Source organism: Aptenodytes patagonicus, chromosome W, assembly GCF_965638725.1.
Source record: "Aptenodytes patagonicus chromosome W, bAptPat1.pri.cur, whole genome shotgun sequence".
Taxonomy (NCBI): domain Eukaryota; kingdom Metazoa; phylum Chordata; class Aves; order Sphenisciformes; family Spheniscidae; genus Aptenodytes; species Aptenodytes patagonicus.
In genome coordinates, this window is record NC_134981.1 from 1,437,667 (window position 1) to 1,455,017 (window position 17,351).

Genomic DNA, 17,351 nt, shown 5'->3' on the forward strand with positions numbered 1-17,351 from the left:
GATGAAGTAACACGGCAAATAGACCCATTTTTTCTGAGAGGCAGACACGAAGGGTTTGCTGGCTGTGAGCAGGCCGGGGAGCAGACTGATGACTGCCGCGTTTCCCGATGCAGCTGTGTGCGGCCAGCATGCTGGATGCAGAGATGCTCATAGCTGAGCACTTGCTTGATGATGGAATTTAAGGCGAGCAAAGTTTTCAGCTGCTCCTGCTGCAAGCACTGCTGAGACCATCCTTGGAGAGATGCCGCAACCGACCTCCTTGTCCCCTATCACCCGTTTGACATTGCCAGAAGGACTGATGAGGCGAGAATGGCCAATGGTGCGTGCCAGGAGTATCGGATGTAGCATGGTTTTCTTTCCTATATCCCAGGCCTTTAAAACTTGCGCCCGAGTGTAGACTTGTGTCCAAGCGAGGTGGCTGCGGTACAGCCCAGGGCTTGGCGGTGGCACTAGGACTTCTGAAACGCTTTCCTGTGGCAGGTTCTCTGTGTTGGGTCTCCAGTGAAAGTGGGTGAATTTTGGACATTAACAACACACTAGGCTTGGACTAATTTTTAGCTGCATTAAACTTTGTATCTGTTATATTTAACTTTTTGATGAGAAGACAAAGAATAGTTCTCGTAGTTGGGTTTTTTCCACTTCGCTTTTCCCTTCTTTTTAAACAGGTTTTGTTTTAAAACCATGATATAGGGAAGGTAAATACTTTGCCAAAGTTTTTATTCTCTTTCATTAATGGCTCAGAAAACAGTGCATTTGAAAATAAATTGAGGCCAAAATTTCAGATTTGCTAACGAAATGCAGAAGTTCAGCACTGACAATTGCTGTACTTAAAAGCTCCTTGGATCAGGTGGTGTTTTACCATATGGACATTTTAATTAGTAATAAAAATGTTGATCGGGATTTAGTAGTGGAATCTACAAAGCACAAATATCTGCCTCGTTTGCTTTGCTTTGTTTTGCTGGTGTGAATTTAGCTGTATTTCTCTCTCCACCTCCCTTCTCTGCTTCCTTTATGTGTACGCATCTATTGCTATCGATAGCCAAGCAGGTAGTCACATCGGTTATAATACCGTGAAGCAACGAGTTTATTCCATGAGCCTGTAGAGCTGTATTACAGAAAACATCAATTTTAAACCATTTGTCTTCTCGATGGTGCTAGCCCAGTGGCTCACCGATGCCAGGAGTGTTTTAAAGAGCCATTATCTATTTGGTATGTGCCCAATTAAACAATAAATAGTTTAGAATGGCACATGCGCTTTCTGTGAGGGTGCCTGGGAATTTTTCTGTGAAAACAGTGAAATCACATACAAAATAAACTGCCCTTAAATGTGCAAAGTACACAGGAGCTGAGGAGGGCTGTCTCCAGACACGCACCTCGGAGCGGGATGGTTCCCTTCCTGCCTCCGCATCCAGCTCCCGTGGGCGCGTCGAGCAGGTTTTCCCACGCGTGTCCCTCGTGGCAGAGCCGAGGGAGGCCACGATTCCTGCTTCTCCCCAGGACTGTTGGAGGTAAATTCCCCATCAGGGTGCCCGCCTGTCCCTGTGCCAGGATGAGACCCGCGGCTGGCTGCAGCTCTAGTATACTCTGTGACAGCCCCCAACAAACAAACCCAGAAATCCTTCTCTGTCATCTCTGACAGTAACCTTAAATTGTAAAAACACATTCTGAAAGATGTGTGACTTTTTAAGAAGTTGATGTCCTTTTAATATGCAGGATCTTTGGGGGGGAAAAAGTACCCTTTTTTAAAATTAAAGCACGTGCCACAAAAGCATGCATTCATAATCATAGGGGTCTTTGTTCTAGTGCCTGTAGTACTAAATGCTAAATCAATAATAAATTTAAGATCTGTGTGAAGAACTGCAGCGCTGGAGCCATGGATCCGACTCTTTTTCAGCATTGGTTTCATAACGGTCTTTGTTCTGCCAGCGTGTCAGGAGTACTGCCTGCCATTCACCTGGCCTTTCTGCCTGGGGTAGTCCTGAGCTATCGAGTTCAAAATAGTAACTTCTTGATTTACGTAAAGATTTCCAAAATTTTTAAAGCGTTTTTTTCAATTTTTCTGCTTTAATCTTCGTTCATGGTGGCAAAACCAATAGTGGTTTCACAAAAATATAGAAATAACAGTGAGATGTTTAAAGTAATCTAAAAACATTTTCTTACAAGGAATAACAAAATACGAATAAATATATTTTTTTTAAAATTACATTCTCTTTCCTACTCAAACTGGTCTTTTAAAAGTTCATTAAGGACTGCTCCAATAAGGTGACCCCCATTATTCCTATTAATGATTTTTTTTTTCAAATCCCAGTTTCCCAAAATCTTAAAATAGGGATTGCATTTAAACTTAAGTTTGTATCCCGTAACACCAGTGCTCTCTGTCAGTGTAGACCATGGGATTTTCAGAGGGTCTTGTGAGACAGGCACAGCACTGTGTAACCCCCTTTATAAAACTACCAAGGTCCTCCATAAAACGATTCCCGCTGTTCCCCAGCAGACCCCAGAGCCTCCCTGGTTGTCCGACGGCTCCTGCCGGTGGGACAGCCGGCGGGCATCAGGGCAATGCTGTCCCTGGAAGGGGACCCTGGCACAAGCCGTGATAAGAGGTAGAATGAAAGTCATTTGGAAAGTAATGGGTTTATGCCTAAAAAATGGGGAGAAATAGTCATTCTGAATAAGAACACATTTCATACTAGAAAAAATAATATTATATTGCAAGCCTACTGAATAATTAAGCAGTGATGACATACTATTTCGGGCACGGCTTGGCCACGAGCGTATCGAGTTCAACGCCCCTTGGTTTCAGTGAGAGCCTTTCCGTGTTCCCGCGTGACCCCTCTGGAAGTCTCTGGGAAGTGTCTGTTGATCCCAGCACTGGGCAGGATGGGCCCTTACTGGTAGCAACATTGGCTCAGCCTTTACAAGGTCGAAATTGGAAAAAAAAAAGGGATTACAAAAATAAGTGCTTAAAATTAGATTCCCAATTCCAGAGCCCGGTAAGTGGTTTGTTTTGGTGAGTGGTGCACCAGCAGCTTCCACTGCCACCAGTGACACTGGCTTGGATTTACTCCTGCCTATGAGACTTTATTTAAATGCCTAAATAAGGATGTAGCTTTGGTTACCTACTATATTTTTGCATCGTGACCCCAGGGCATTGCCCAAAAATGGTTACGCAGTTATTTCTGCAGATTTTATTTCTGAACGATAGCAGGCCTGCATGATATTGGACCAGAGTAACAACAAGGTTATAGAAGTCTTTGCAAGGAGTTCTGGAAATACTAGTTACTGTTTTCAGCGCTGCATTTCCAAATTATTTAGGAACTTCGTTACACACAGCTAATTTGCATGGTTTCTCTTCTAATTGGTCTATTTGTTATTTATGTCAGTCAAGATCAGTCTCCATAGGTGTGGCAAAGCCGGTATTGCCAGTTCATGTGGTTTCCCGATCCACTGCTGCAGCAGCTGGTTACAAGGATTCCTTTGTAAGAACCCAAGATTTTGGCTCTTCAAAAGAAAGTGATTATGGGTGGTGGGTGCCTTACAGAAAGGGTTAATTTACTATTTGCGTCTTTGGTTAATTCAATAGTATGATTTGGTAATCAAAACAGAATAAAGAAGGACCGTGGCAGCTGTGGGCTCATACATGGTAATGGCTCAGTTGGATCTAGTTGTGTGTGTAACGAACGTATACGTAACCTTGAACGCTGAGACGGCTCGGCGGGATGCGTATAGCTCTACCGCTTGCACCATAGACCGTAACGTCACGGACCTTGAAGATGGAAAGATCTTTCAGACCATTGGTGCTGTTATCTTGCCTGTGTAGTTCTCCTCCTGACAATAAGGGGCCAATCTGGTAAAAAAATACGTACCCCCAGATCGTGGTGGGTTTCAGCAGGATGACTCCAGCATGACTCCTTCTGCTAGCCCTCTGTCTCAGGGGTCCGTGCTCTTCGTTGGGGTGACGTTTCTACTGAGAACTCATTGCCGAGGCTTTGGGGTGGGGACAGGGATTTTATGCTGTTTTCTTCTTTTTGTCTTGTTTACTTTTTCTTTGGTCTTTACTAAACTAATAACATTTATTCTTGTAAATAATAGAAATGCCCTGCGCTTAGTAAATTTACCAGGTATAAAAACGGCTTAATCGGGAGCACTATTTAAAGTAACTAAGATTTTGGAGAAAATAATTTTGGCAAACCACCTGTTCATGTATAGCTAGCGTGGTGGATCGGGTAGAGGCTTTGGAAGGGCTGTATGAAAATTGAAAGACTACAATATCCAAAATTTAATAAAAAATAAGTAAATCAAAGTAAAGTCTATAGTCAAACTCCTTAATTGTGATGCATTTGCTGAGTTTCCCTCTTCCATCGTCGGCCCTGCTCTGATGCCATATGGTCTACCATGGAACATTTAACTTGTCAGATATAATGGATTGTCCTGGAAGCAGATTTTTGCTTTGAGCGTTCGGCTCCTTTCTTGCATTTCACTCTCAGCTCCAGGCTGCAGGATGAAGGATTGTGGTGGAAATGCAAAGAAGAGACACACAGTTGATTCCCCTTAAGAGAGTGACCTATATGCCACAAAATTTTACCCACGTAAAGAGGCATTATCCCTGTCACTGACCCTAGCAGGCTGCATGTCAGAACCATTTAAATTTGTCTGGACTTAACAGATTGTGCAAATGTCTCAGAATCAAGTGCTTAGGAATAATAAAGGCTTGTCATTTCAACTTAGGCAGTGGCGGCGCAGCTCGCGCCGGCCAAGGGATGAGTATTATTTATTGTGACCTACATGTAACCTAAGCTGCCTGCCTTGTAGACCTTGTAAATTAAGTTCATCTCCCAAGGCTACTGAAACTTAAAAAAAATATATTATCTGATAAGGAACCCAAGTAGCCATTACTCTGTGCTGTAAAGTAGAGGTTAAGGTTGGGGGTGATCATTTCCATGGATGGGCCAGTAGCAGTTAATTACCATCGTACGTTTTGTGGTTGCAAGAGGAAATGGAGGTTTCTCCTTGGTGCGTTTGTACCTCTCTGAACACAGGGAACCTGCTGTGGTTGGGAGAGGGGACTTGGTTCGCCAGCTGTGAATAAAATGCTTCCGCTGGAGGACTCTGAAGCATGGGTAGGCATTAGAAAGTTTTCTGTAATATAAACTTAAGCAAGTGATTTCTGAAACAAACATGACAAATGACAAATTCTTCCCTGGATCAGTTTTTTTAGAATTTCCTCTCACTTAAGTATAATAAAAAACAATAAAATATTGACTAGAAACCATAGGTAATATTGCTGTCCCATTCTGTGAAGTAATTAAAGAATCTAGGATAAAAATCTGGCTCTGCTAAAGATACTCAGTTTTACTTAATATTAGTGCAGCCGATATTTCGCCTATAGAGAATAAAATATTTGTAAATCAATCTGAATTTTGCTCTTCAAGGTAGCATTCTTTTCAGGTGTGAAGTTTGTATGAGGAATGGTAATTTTTTTTGTATGAAGGTTATTGTCTGCATTTGGCAGCAAAAGGAAAATTGTCAGCTGGTGGAGGTGGGAAATCCCCCTCTCAAGGACTTTTTTTTTTTTCGGTGTAGGAATCAACATTCTTAGGTGTCTGTTCACGAGAGAGCTTTATCATTCTTGATCTGAAAGTGTTGGAGAGTGTGTGTACTGATGCTATGAGTTTGCCTGTATTCTCAGCCCGAATTGTTTGTTCCCGAAATGTTTAGGAAATGTTAGTTCTCAAGTGTAAAAATCTTATTAGGGTATGCATGCCCTCTGCTGGATATTACCGATTTGAGACTATTGGGTATTTCATAATGTTACAGTATATCTACCACATCATTCCTGATGTTTTGCCATACACTGAGAAGCTTGTAGTTTGTTTTGTCTGCTTAGCTAGTCCAAATTATCTGATCCGTTGTTTTTAAAATGTCAAAATTATAGCAAAAATAAATGCTAACTTTTTTCTTTTAATTTTCTGTACTGAACAATAGTACAAATAACATTTCTGTAGAAACGTATAATTGAGTATTTAATCTCAATATAACGCAGTATTAGAGATTCAGGTAGTTCTGTCTATATATGCAGAGAGCATGTGAAGAGGGGAAAAACAGGAGGTAAACTGCTACAAAGGCATCGATGCTTTCGGTACTAAAACCTGAAAATGTGTCTTTGCCATCAGGCTTTTAAAATGGGTCCGCGTGTGCTTGTGGTCAGCATTTTGTTTCCTTTTCTCTGGTGCGTAGATGATGCTGTAGACTTAATTCAGGCTTCAGGCAGGAGGGGTGGGCTCAGCAGCCGAGCGCTGGGATGCGGAGGGCTGGCCCGCTGGGTTTGGTGGTCCTGCTGCCTGAGCACAAAGTCACCCCAAGTCCCGAGATTACGCCTTTTCTGTCAGTTTGGGACAGAACGCAGCTGTCTAATGAGAACAGTTTCTGTTTATCATGCTGAGGTGTAGATTTGATTCCCCAATCTGAACGATAAGGCTTTTGATCTCTTTATCCTTGCTCATGTCCAACATGGTTTGTTTTAGTAGCCTTTTAATAAATGCTACTAGATAGGGGTAGTTTACAGACCAAAGATTTAGAGCCCAGACTTGGGCTGTAGGAAGGTTTATCGTCCTCTTTCAATTCTGTGTCTTTCATGGCCTTAGATCCTTATCTAACTTGTTTTAAAGTGATTCTGTTTTCATGCTTGAGTGAAAACCCAGGTTTCCAGATACACGATAAAGATCTCCTGAACTGGTCCCTGAACAAATGATGAGGGATCACCCTGCGGTGTATTTCAATTTAAAATAGCCCTGTGAGGCTTACTTAGGATAAAACAATATCCAGTGCTTTACATTGAATTCTTATATATTGCTTTCGGGTCCAGAGTATTACTACAACATGTTTTCGTCTCATATCTTTATGCTTTTGATTTTTTGTTGTTCTTGTTGTTCTCTGATGCCTGTCTTCATCCCCTGCCCATCTTTTGACTATTGTATGTTCCAAGAATGAGAAGGGTAAAACATGCTGAATGGGTTTTCTTAGAGTTTTTGTTTCTCTCCAGAATAAATTTGCCTATTTCCAGAGTGATACAGGTGTTCAGGCTTAGATGATCATAATTATTTCTTCTAGACTGAAATTCCATGCACATATGAAAAGGAAAGGAGACTAAAGATGTTTATGAAGTCAGATGCATCTTCACTCTAAATGAAGGATTGTCTCTTAAATGTTCTTCCGTTCACAGCTTTTGAGTGTAGATGCCCGGTTGCTCTGGGCTTACTGAACGTGGCCATTCGTGCACCATCAGGCTCTGAGACAAACGTGGTGGCCTACGACAGTGATGAGTCTTTAAGGTTTCTTCAACTCGTTAAATATAATTTCTTCAGACGGCATTGAAACAAACAGTTGTTTTGTTTAAATACCTAATTTAATTATGGAAGTTTATTATTCTGGTCTCAATTAGTGCATGTACTTGATATTAAGCTCATTAATGTTCCTTGTCTGCAGAACGCAGTATTATTTATTGGTTGCACAATTGCAGTGATGGCTACGAAATGGCAATACCTGCGTACCCTCTGATTAACTTCAAGGTGCTGAAAACCTGTTGCAAAGGGTGCAACGAGCTTGTTCTGACTGGATTAGACACAATTGATCCTGTAATGCAGCTGTATCATCCAGGCAAATAACCAACTATTAGCGTCAAACCTTTCTTTTATGGGATAGTGTGATAATCTTTACAATCTAATTGATTTTGGTGGGACTAGTCAAGGACTAAGGCACCATTTAATATAAATCTGGTAGAATATGGTCTTCGACTCTAACAGGAGTTAACAGGGCTCATTGAAAGAGCTTTAAACTAGATTTGAAGGGCGGAAGGGATAAAACCAGGCTCGCTAGAGATAAGCCTGGGGGTGGCATGCCGATGTTTGAGGGATGGTGTGCTAGCGAGGTCTTTCAGTCTGTCGTCTCAGTGGAAGGTAGGGGATGGAGATCCATGTGGCAGCAAAGATGCAAAGGTTATGGATGTGTTAGAAACCACGGAAGAACCTGAGAACGGTCACGTAGGAATTATGGTTTCTCCCCCCAAAAAGGTGGCGGGATCAATAGCCCAGCTGAAGTGCATCTACACCAGTGCCCGCAGCATGGGCAACAAACAGGAGGAGCTGGAAGCCATTGTGCAGCAGGAAAACTATGATATAGTTGCTATCAGGGAAACATGGTGGGATGACTTGCACAACTGGAGTGCTGCAATGGATGGCTATAAACTCTTCAGAAGTGTTAGGCAAGGAGGGAGAGGCGGTGGGGTAGCCCTGTATGTTAAGGAGTGTTTTGATTGTCTAGAGCTGCTAATGATGGTGACGATAGGGTTGAGTGTTTATGGGTAAGAATCAGGGGGAAGGCCAACAAGGCAGATATCGTGGTGGGGGTCTGTTATAGACCACCCAACCAGGATGAAGAGACAGATGAAATATTCTATAAGCAGCTGGGAGAAGTCTCACAATCGCTAGCCCTTGTTCTCGTGGGGACTTCAACTTACCAGATATCTGCTGGAAATAATACAATACAGCAGAGAGGAAACAGTCCAGGAGGTTCCTGGAGTGTGTGGAAGACAACTTCCTGACAGCTGGTGAGGGACCCAACTGGGGAAGGCGCCCCGTGGACCTGTTGTTTGCGAACAGAGGAGGACTTGTGGGTGATGTGACAGTTGGAGGCCATCTTGGGCATAGCAATCACAAAATGATAGAGTTTTTGATTCTTGGAGAAGTAAGGAGGAGGGTCAGCAGAACTGCTCCCTTGGACTCCCGGAGGGCAGACTTTGGCCTGTTTAGGAGCCGGGTTGACAGAGTCCCTTGGGAGACAGTTCTGAAGGGCAGAAGAGTCCAGGAAGGCTGGACATTCTTCAAGAAGGAAATCTTCAAGGTGCAGGAGCAGGCTGTCCCCATGTGCTGAAAGATGAGCTGGTGGGGAAGAAGACCGGCCTGGCTGAACAGAGATTTGGCTGGAACTCAGGAAAAAAAGGACAGTTTATGACCTTTGGAAGAAGGGGCAGGCAACTCAGGAGGACTACAGGGATGTCGTGAGGTTACGCAGGGAGAAAATTAGAAGGGCCAAAGCCCAACTAGAACTTAATCTGGCTACTGCCGTAAAAGACAATAAAAATGTTTCTATAAATACATTAGCAACAAAAGGAGGGCTAAGGAGAATCTTCATCTTTTATTGGATGTGGGGGGAAACATAGAGACAAAGGCTGAGGAAAAGGCTGGGGTACTTAATGCCTTCTTTGCCTCAGTCTTTAATAGTAAGACCAATTGTTCTCGGGGTACCCAACCCCCTGAGCTGGAAGACAGGGACGGGGAGCGGAATGAAGCCTCCATAATCCAAGGGGAAACGGTTAGCGACCTGCTACACCACTTAGACACACACAAGTCTATGGGGCCGGATGGGATCCACCCAAGGGTACTGAGGGAGCTGGCAGAAGTGCTCACCAAGCCACTTGCCATCCTTTATCAGCAGCCCTGGCTAACCGGGGAGGTCCCAGTTGACTGGAGGTTAGCAAATGTGACGCCCCGTCTACAGGAAGGACCGGAAGGAGGATCCAGGGAACTACAGGCCTGTCAGCCTGACCTTGGTGCCGAGGAAGGTTATGGAGCAGATCATCTTGAGTGCTATCACGTGGCACATACAGGACAAGCAGGTGATCAGGCCCAGTCAGCGTGAGTTTATGAAAAGCAGGTCCTGCTTGACCAACCTGATCTCCTTCTATGACAAGGTGACCCACTTAGTGGATGAGGGAAAGGCTGTGGATGTGGTCTACCTAGACTTTAGTAAAGCCTTTGACACCGTTTCCCACAGCATTCTCCTGGAGAAACTGGCTGCCCATGGCTTGGACATGCGTACGCTTCACTGGGTAAAAATCTGGCTGGATGGCCGGGCCTGAAGAGTTGTGGTGAACGGAGATAAATCCAGTTGTCGGCCGATCACAAGTGGTGTTCCCCAGGGCTCAGTATTGGAGCCAGTCCTGTTTAATATCATTATCAATGATCTGGATGAGGGGATCGAGTACACCCTCAGTAAGTTTGCAGACGACACCAAGTGGGCCGGGAGTGTTGATCTGCTCGAGGGTAGGAAGGCTCTGCAGAGGGACCTGGACAGGCTGGATCGATGGGCCGAGGCCAACTGTATGAGGTTCAACAAGGCCAAGTGCCGGGTCCTGCACTTCGGCCACAACAACCCCATGCAGCGCTACAGGCTTGGGGAAGAGTGGCTGGAAAGCTGCCTGGCAGAAAAGTACCTGGGGGTGCTGGTCGACAGCCGGCTGAACATGAGCCGGCAGTGTGCCCAGGTGGCCAAGAAGGCCAATGGCATCCTGGCCTGTATCAGAAATAGTGTGGCCAGCAGGAGGAGGGAAGTGATCGTGCCCCTGTACTCGGCACTGGTGAGACCGCACCTCGAATACTGTGTTCAGTTTTGGGCCCCTCACTACAAGAAGGACGTCGAGGTGCTGGAGCGTGTCCAGAGAAGGGCAACAAAGCTGGTGAAGGATGTGGAGCACAAGTCTTCTGAGGAGCGGCTGAGGGAACTGGGGTTGTTTAGCCTGGAGAAAAGGAGGCTGAGGGGAGACCTCATCGCTCTCTACAACCCCCTGAAAGGAGGTTGTAGCGAGGTGGGGTCGGTCTCTTCTCCCAAGTAACAAGCGATAGGACGAGAGGAAATGGCCTCAAGTTGTGCCAGGGGAGGTTTAGATTGGACGTGAGGAAAAATTTCTTCACTGAAAGGGCTGTCAAGCATTGGAAGAGGCTTCCCAGGGAAGTGGTTGAGTCACCATCCCTGGAAGTATTTAAAAGACGCGTAGACATGGTGCTTAGGGACATGGTTTAGTGGTGGTGGACTTGGCAGTGCTAGGTTAACGGTTGGACGTGATGATCTTAAAGGTCTTTTCCAACGATTCTATGATTATATTCTATGATATTCTGTCTTCACATTCATATTCTTACAGTTTCAAGTATAGTTTTACCACAGCTATTTTGTTTTAAAAGCACGCAAACAGAGAAATCACATACTGCCCTGTAATAGATGCTATTATTTGGTAGATTACAGAAATAGATTGAGCAATTTGCCTCAGTCTTTTGGTTTGGGTCCAATATTTCATGAACCGAGATCAGTGACAAAAAAATTGGTCTGGTATTTTCATGGAGTAACTGAATATGCATAGAAGGGAACGTGAAGCTTGGGGCGGGCAGCACTGGGGTCGGTCCCTTCCCTGCGCTTGAAGCCATCAGCTCTGCGGGGGGCATTGGGGCAAAGCTTGCGGGCAGCACCACGTGGGATACCCTTCAGCAGGCAGCACAGCCATTCCCATCAACATATATATATATGTATGTATGTATAGACATAGGCACATGTACATAGCATGTGTGTGTAAGGAAGTAGTTTGGCCTTTGGGGAGTTTGGGAGTTAACCTTGCCTGTTTAAGCTTAAAGCTCTAGACCAGCAAGGTGGGACAGTGGTGAAGTACCACTTTTGCTCTGAATTTCCTTGCTTTAGGTTGTTCAAGTCAGCTCTGTAGCTTTATTTTAGTATAGGTTTTAGGATTTAATTTCCTTTGCATTTTGATGGAACTGTTTAAAAAAAAAAAATCTCCCTTTGTAATGGTACTTGCTCTGGCATCATAACGTCTCTTTAAGAACCATTACTGTTTACTGCACATCAATGTAAGTGCAAAAATCCTCTTTCATGTCAAAAAGATCTCTTTCCCCTAGCATTGCACTACATTTTGGGGTGTGATGCCATTCAAATTATTGGGATTAATACCTTCCCTTAGCTTTGTATCTAGTTTCTGGACCTTCCCTGGATCAGATGCCGTGTCACTTGTGCTATTTTGTGAATGTTATTGCACAAACTTTGCTTAAAATCTATCAGATTTCTTTCTTATTGTCTGTACTTCACATATAGCACAAAGCAGAAATAGCTCATTAACATGATACTTCCATTACCATCGGATGAGATTCTTTGTGATGTAAAATACGCTGTTCAAAACCTCACTGAAATAAATAGGGTATTTTGACTGTATATCCTACACCGGTGAGTGCACTACTGTTGGAGAAGTATGTATAGATAACCCAGGTCAAGCCCGAGTTAGTGACTTAGCCGAGCTGAGCAACTCTCTCTGCTGTTTAAACGTTGGAAGAGGAGAAGTAGCAGCCGGATGCCCAGTGTCAGCAGCCACTGCTCGGACCCGCTTGTCCCCCCCAGTCCATGGGGACGATGCCTACCGAACCTTTTCAGCGCGGGCCCCACGCCTCACCTTTCCCCGCAGCCCGAGCACAAGGGCCGCTTGTTCCCCTGCCAGCTCCCTGCCTGCGGCTGCCCGGGAGCTGCGCCGGCGAGCACCGCTCCCTGCCCGGGTTAACAGCCGAGGAGACGCCGAGCTGCTAGGAAAAGCTAGCTGTCACACAAAGGGGACAAGCCTCAAGCCAACTGTTAGCCCTGGTGCCAGGGAAGGCGTTCGGGTTTGCATCCTTCAATTAGGAGCCCAAAAAATTTCATTTAATACTACAAGCATTTTCCTTTTTATTTTTCCTTTTTTTTTTCTTTTGAAGAACAGAGTATTGAAAAGTTCTGAAAAAATAAAGAAGCTACCTGCTGGCTCCTCTGATGAAAACATGGGCAGGCTATTTTTTCTGACAAGGGCAAAAGATAGCAAGGCCTGGGAGGCTGTCCATGGGGGGCACAGGGTATATACATTCCTCCGAGAGTGAGGTGCTTATAGGTATGGGATATATAAGTGTACAATAACTTGTTTATTTCAGTGAGGTTTTTCCTCAGATAATTTATAATTCTATACAAATTTTAGCTTGATTCCTCTGCTGAAATGAGTTGGGTTTTCAAATCTCTGAGGCAAAAAAAAAAAATAGTACTGAATAATCTGTCTGTCCCTGTCAAAAGTTACTGTGCAGAGCTGGTCCTCGTGTCAGGCAGGGCCGGTGTTCGGAGACCTTCACTCACACTAGTGAGCACTGAGAGGAGTCCTGCACTCGCTCCCTGGAGTGCTCGAACCCTCTCTTTCTCGTGCAACCAAACTTAAACAAGCACAAGAAAATTTTGAATGCAAGAACTATAGATTAAGGCAGAAGTAAACTGTTTCATGGTCCTCATAACAATGCAAATAAACCCTGCTACGGCTGATAACATGTATGTGTTCATTATATACAGACAAACGTGGAACGATGAAGTTCAGCACATTCTTCAGTTGCTCAGAACTTTTTCCCAAATATGTTTGCAGCGCTCTGTTCCTCGTGTCTGGTCTGACTTCGACACTGAATTCTCCTGTAACTTGTCATTCTCTGTAGGGGAATCAATCGGGCTCCCTTCAGGATGCATTTGAGATGTTGGACATCAGAGGGAACGATCATTAATTTTCAAAAATGCTAGAAATGCAGTAATAAAATAAGAAATAGGTTTAAGCAAAATTGCAGACCTGAACAGACTGAAATTTGCAGCCATTAAAATTCCAATCCCTCATACAATTATATTTTTTTTTTTCCCCCCAGACAGGTTTCCCTTCTTCAGTCTAACCAAGAACTAAACCCCAAATGTAGGGCAGCGGAAACCTGAATTAGCACTCATCTCTCAAAAAATATGTCAAACATGAAATCAATGTAAACATTGAATTGAAGTCATTTATAGAAATAGCTTCACTTCCTTTTCTCTGCAGATGGAAAGAGTTGCCTCATGCCTCTCATTCTGCCTACCAGAAAAAAACCAAGGTGCCCTATCTCCCAGGGCAGGGGAAAAGAGAGCGGGGAATCAGATGACTTGCATTTGTGCTTTGGAAGTTGCTTAAATTTTCTACTTAATTTGATTAATTTTTCAAAGTACACCATGGAAAGGCAAGTGGCTTCTTTATTGATCAGTTGGCAATCCTGTGCTGCTTTTATTTTCTGCAGTTAAACAAAAATGCAAACAAAATATTTACGAAGCAATCGTTTTAGTTTAGTGAAGGTAAGCAGTATTTTTTTCTAGAGGTATGTAGAAAGCAGAGACTTAAGATTCAGTGTTTGTCAGAAAACAGGAGCTGCGTGTAGTTCTTTCTTTGTCTGTCCTTTGATTGGCATGCATTGTGTCAATTAATTGAAAATATATATATATATTTACACACACGCTAAGTTATTGCCTCTGATAATAATGGAGATGCTTTTTCTGCCTTACCTAAAGAACAAGTGCATACTTGAAAGTTATTCACCAGCCTTTGTAGGTCAACTTCTTCCATGGAGCTTTGTTTCAATTGTCAGATCATAAAGCCACGGAAGGGTATAGATCGTGTTGCATGTTCGGAGTGCTGGTAACAAATGGCACATTTTAGCATTTGGTCCTCTAGGTAGGAAAAATTAATCAGATGTCTGACAAGATTTGTTATTCGTCTGTATTTCAGGCTCCTTTTTTTTTTTCTTTTTTTTTTTTCCTGGCTTACAACAAATATTACTAACGGGTACTTTTAGGTTTTAAAATATGGACAACAGTACTCCATGCAGTAAAAGACTTGAACGATTAATGCTACCCTTATGCCTCTTTTGAGTAGTTTTAGCCATGGGGCTTGGCACTGCCACCATTGTCTTTGTGCCAAAAAATATCCGCAGCGGCTGCCGCATTCTAGTACTAGAGGGTTGTCTCGAAAATTCCGCAGTGAATGCGTCGGGTGTCTACATCGCTGTAGACGCTCTTTCTTTTTTAAAACATTTAAAAAAAAAAAAGGAGAGAGAATCTTTAGCTCTTGCAAACCTCAGAAAACGCACAGTACAGGCTGGGGTGTTCAAGTGACTGAAAATGATGCATAATGTACAGTAAACGTAGAAATTCAGGAGAAGCTTTTGTATTTGTGAGCACAAATAGTTGCTTAAAGAGCCTACTCTTGCATATTATCAGCACTCTTGCAAATTTTATTATCTGAAACAAATGTGCCAGTGAATTTTAAGCAGAAAATCAACATCAAGACTGTAGCTAATTTTAAATGGACAGTTTATACAAAAGATATTCCCCCCCCCCCCAAATGAAGTGTCATTACAAAAAGTATGATAATTTCATAATTGCAGTTGATAGTGAAAATGTACGTATGTATATATTTTTAACGGTTTCTTGACTTTTTCACAAATTTCGGTTATTCTTAATCGAGAAGGCAGATTTCTAGCTGTATGTGGGAACAACAACAACAACAAAAAAATGTAATAAAGTTAAAGGCTTACACTATCAGAATGAAATGTGTTCACTCATGATCTCCAAAGCTATCTGTTTGGTGGTAAAAGTGGATGCTATAGATGAAATCTTTACAAGGAGCATAATCCTAAAAAAAAAAAAAAAGTCAATCTCCTGCTGGCTGCTGTGCCGCTTTGGTACCTCACAGACTTCGACAGAGTCCTGGACGAGTGCCCATTGATGTCATGGAAACACTCAAATTACTGAGAATGATTCATGTCTATGCTGTTCTCTTATCCTCCCCCACACAAATAGAAGTAGATTTTAACCCTGACAACTTGTAATTTGCAGTGGGTTTATTTTTGTATCTGGATAAATATTTTTTAACAACTGAAATTAAGATGAGGCTGCCTGTGTCTGATACGATAGAAAAGAAGATTACCGATACCCAGGCAGCAGTGAGAAGCGCGTTCAAAGTACTTTGTGTTGCTGCTTGAACTTGGTTCCCCTCAACCCTATTTTTCTGTTTGGGATTTTTTTTCCCCCCCCGTCCTCACCGCTTGCTATTTGCATCGACGTTCTGGCCCTCTTGGGGTGATGGGAAGTAGCACATGTAACTCCAGGCGTGCCAGCAAGACATTTTGTTTTCAGATCTCGGCATTGGACGACTCGGGGATTCACGATTAAAATTTCATTGTCTTTTCAATCTTGAATTATTTCTGCAAAGGCTTCCAGTACTCCAAACCTGAGGGGGGCTATGGAGTGGGTGATCCATCATTTTTGTATAACCAGATACAAGTGCTTTCAAAAGTTATTACGTGTGCCAGTGTCCTATGAATTGCAAATAAATTTTGGGGGTTCCCGTGTATAAGTAACTCCTTTATGTGGAAAACAACAAAACCAAAAACAATCGAGAAACAAAAGCAAGCTACAGAGTCTTAAATTATTATGGGGAGAAAGATGAGTGGTTTGGAATAAAAAAATCACAACAGTCAAACTTTATCAATAATACCTCTAAATGGCACTCAAACCTACTAGCTGCATTTTAAAGGAAAGGCTTGTGGGCTCAGTCAGAATGTGGCCACACCATATTGGGAATGATTAAAATTAACTCCATCATCCTTTGTCTAACGATCTGCCTCACCATGGGTTCTTTATGAAATCTGGATCGCGTGGGGAAACCTGAGGGGACGTGCCAGCTAGGGACCCCTCATCCGCTGCCTGCCTTGCTTGGGCCCCTGGAATTTGTGAGGTCGGTGGATATTGTCATTATCGTGATCTGATACTTCCAAATGCAGTTAAAGGACGTTTTTTAATGGCTTCGGTAGGTGTATCAGCACAGCGGCTTTATCTCGGCGGCGCAGGGTTTGGTGTAGGGCTGTCACCACATCTCTCGTACGCGGGGGTATGCAGCCGCGTGAACCTGGCTTCTAGGTGCAGAGGTGTCCCCGGCATTGCTGGGCGTTGCACACAGAGATAAACTGAGCATCTGGTCCCTAGTAACTGGTACTGTGTGTTGTGGGTTTTATGTCCCAGCCTATAATAAAAACTTTAATTTTATGAGTGATTTTTACTGTGTTCCTGGATGTTTTGTTAGATAATACCTCCCCCCCTCCCGTGATTATCCTCACCATAAGGGTGGTCTTTTAGTGTCAATATGTTTTGTATCAGCCCTCTTGACTGCTCTTTGTCTCCGGAGCACGTGGTGCAGTGCTGCTCAGCCATGACTTAATGCTTTGCAGAAACCACCTCTTCCCTTCTTGATTTCGCTCGAGTCTGGCCATTCAAACCTGAAAGAACCTTTATTTTCCTTTGTAAATATGGCATAACTGTAACCGGTACTGCAAGTCAGGCTGTTGGATCTGAGTGTTAAAGGCTTCCTGGGAAAAAAGGAGGGGGAAAAAAAAAAAGTACTTAGGGCTGGCAGAGAGTCTCGGCAGTCATTGGGCCCCCGTTCAAGTCCCAGCGCCGCTGGGGCAGCCCCAATGTTGGTAGCGAATGGCAAATTCCCAATCAGTGTCTCTTTCCCAGGTGTAAATTCCATCATCACCTTGATCATGGGGGAATTTGCTCCTGGGGAAGAGAGCGGGGAGCGGCATCCCCAGCAGCTCCTGGGCGAAGCTGGCCGTCCGGAGAGCCGGTGAGGGACTCGCCATGCCCCCCGCGCGGTGGTGGGACAGGTA

At 43.7% G+C, this 17,351-nt stretch overlaps 1 protein-coding gene across 16 annotated transcripts in view; it reads left to right on the forward strand.

Moving 5' to 3' along the window:
- Positions 1-17,351, forward strand: part of LOC143171885 (transcription factor 4) — a 244,185-nt gene that overhangs the window by 104,686 nt on the left and 122,148 nt on the right. The gene's annotated exons all lie outside the window — the stretch shown is intronic.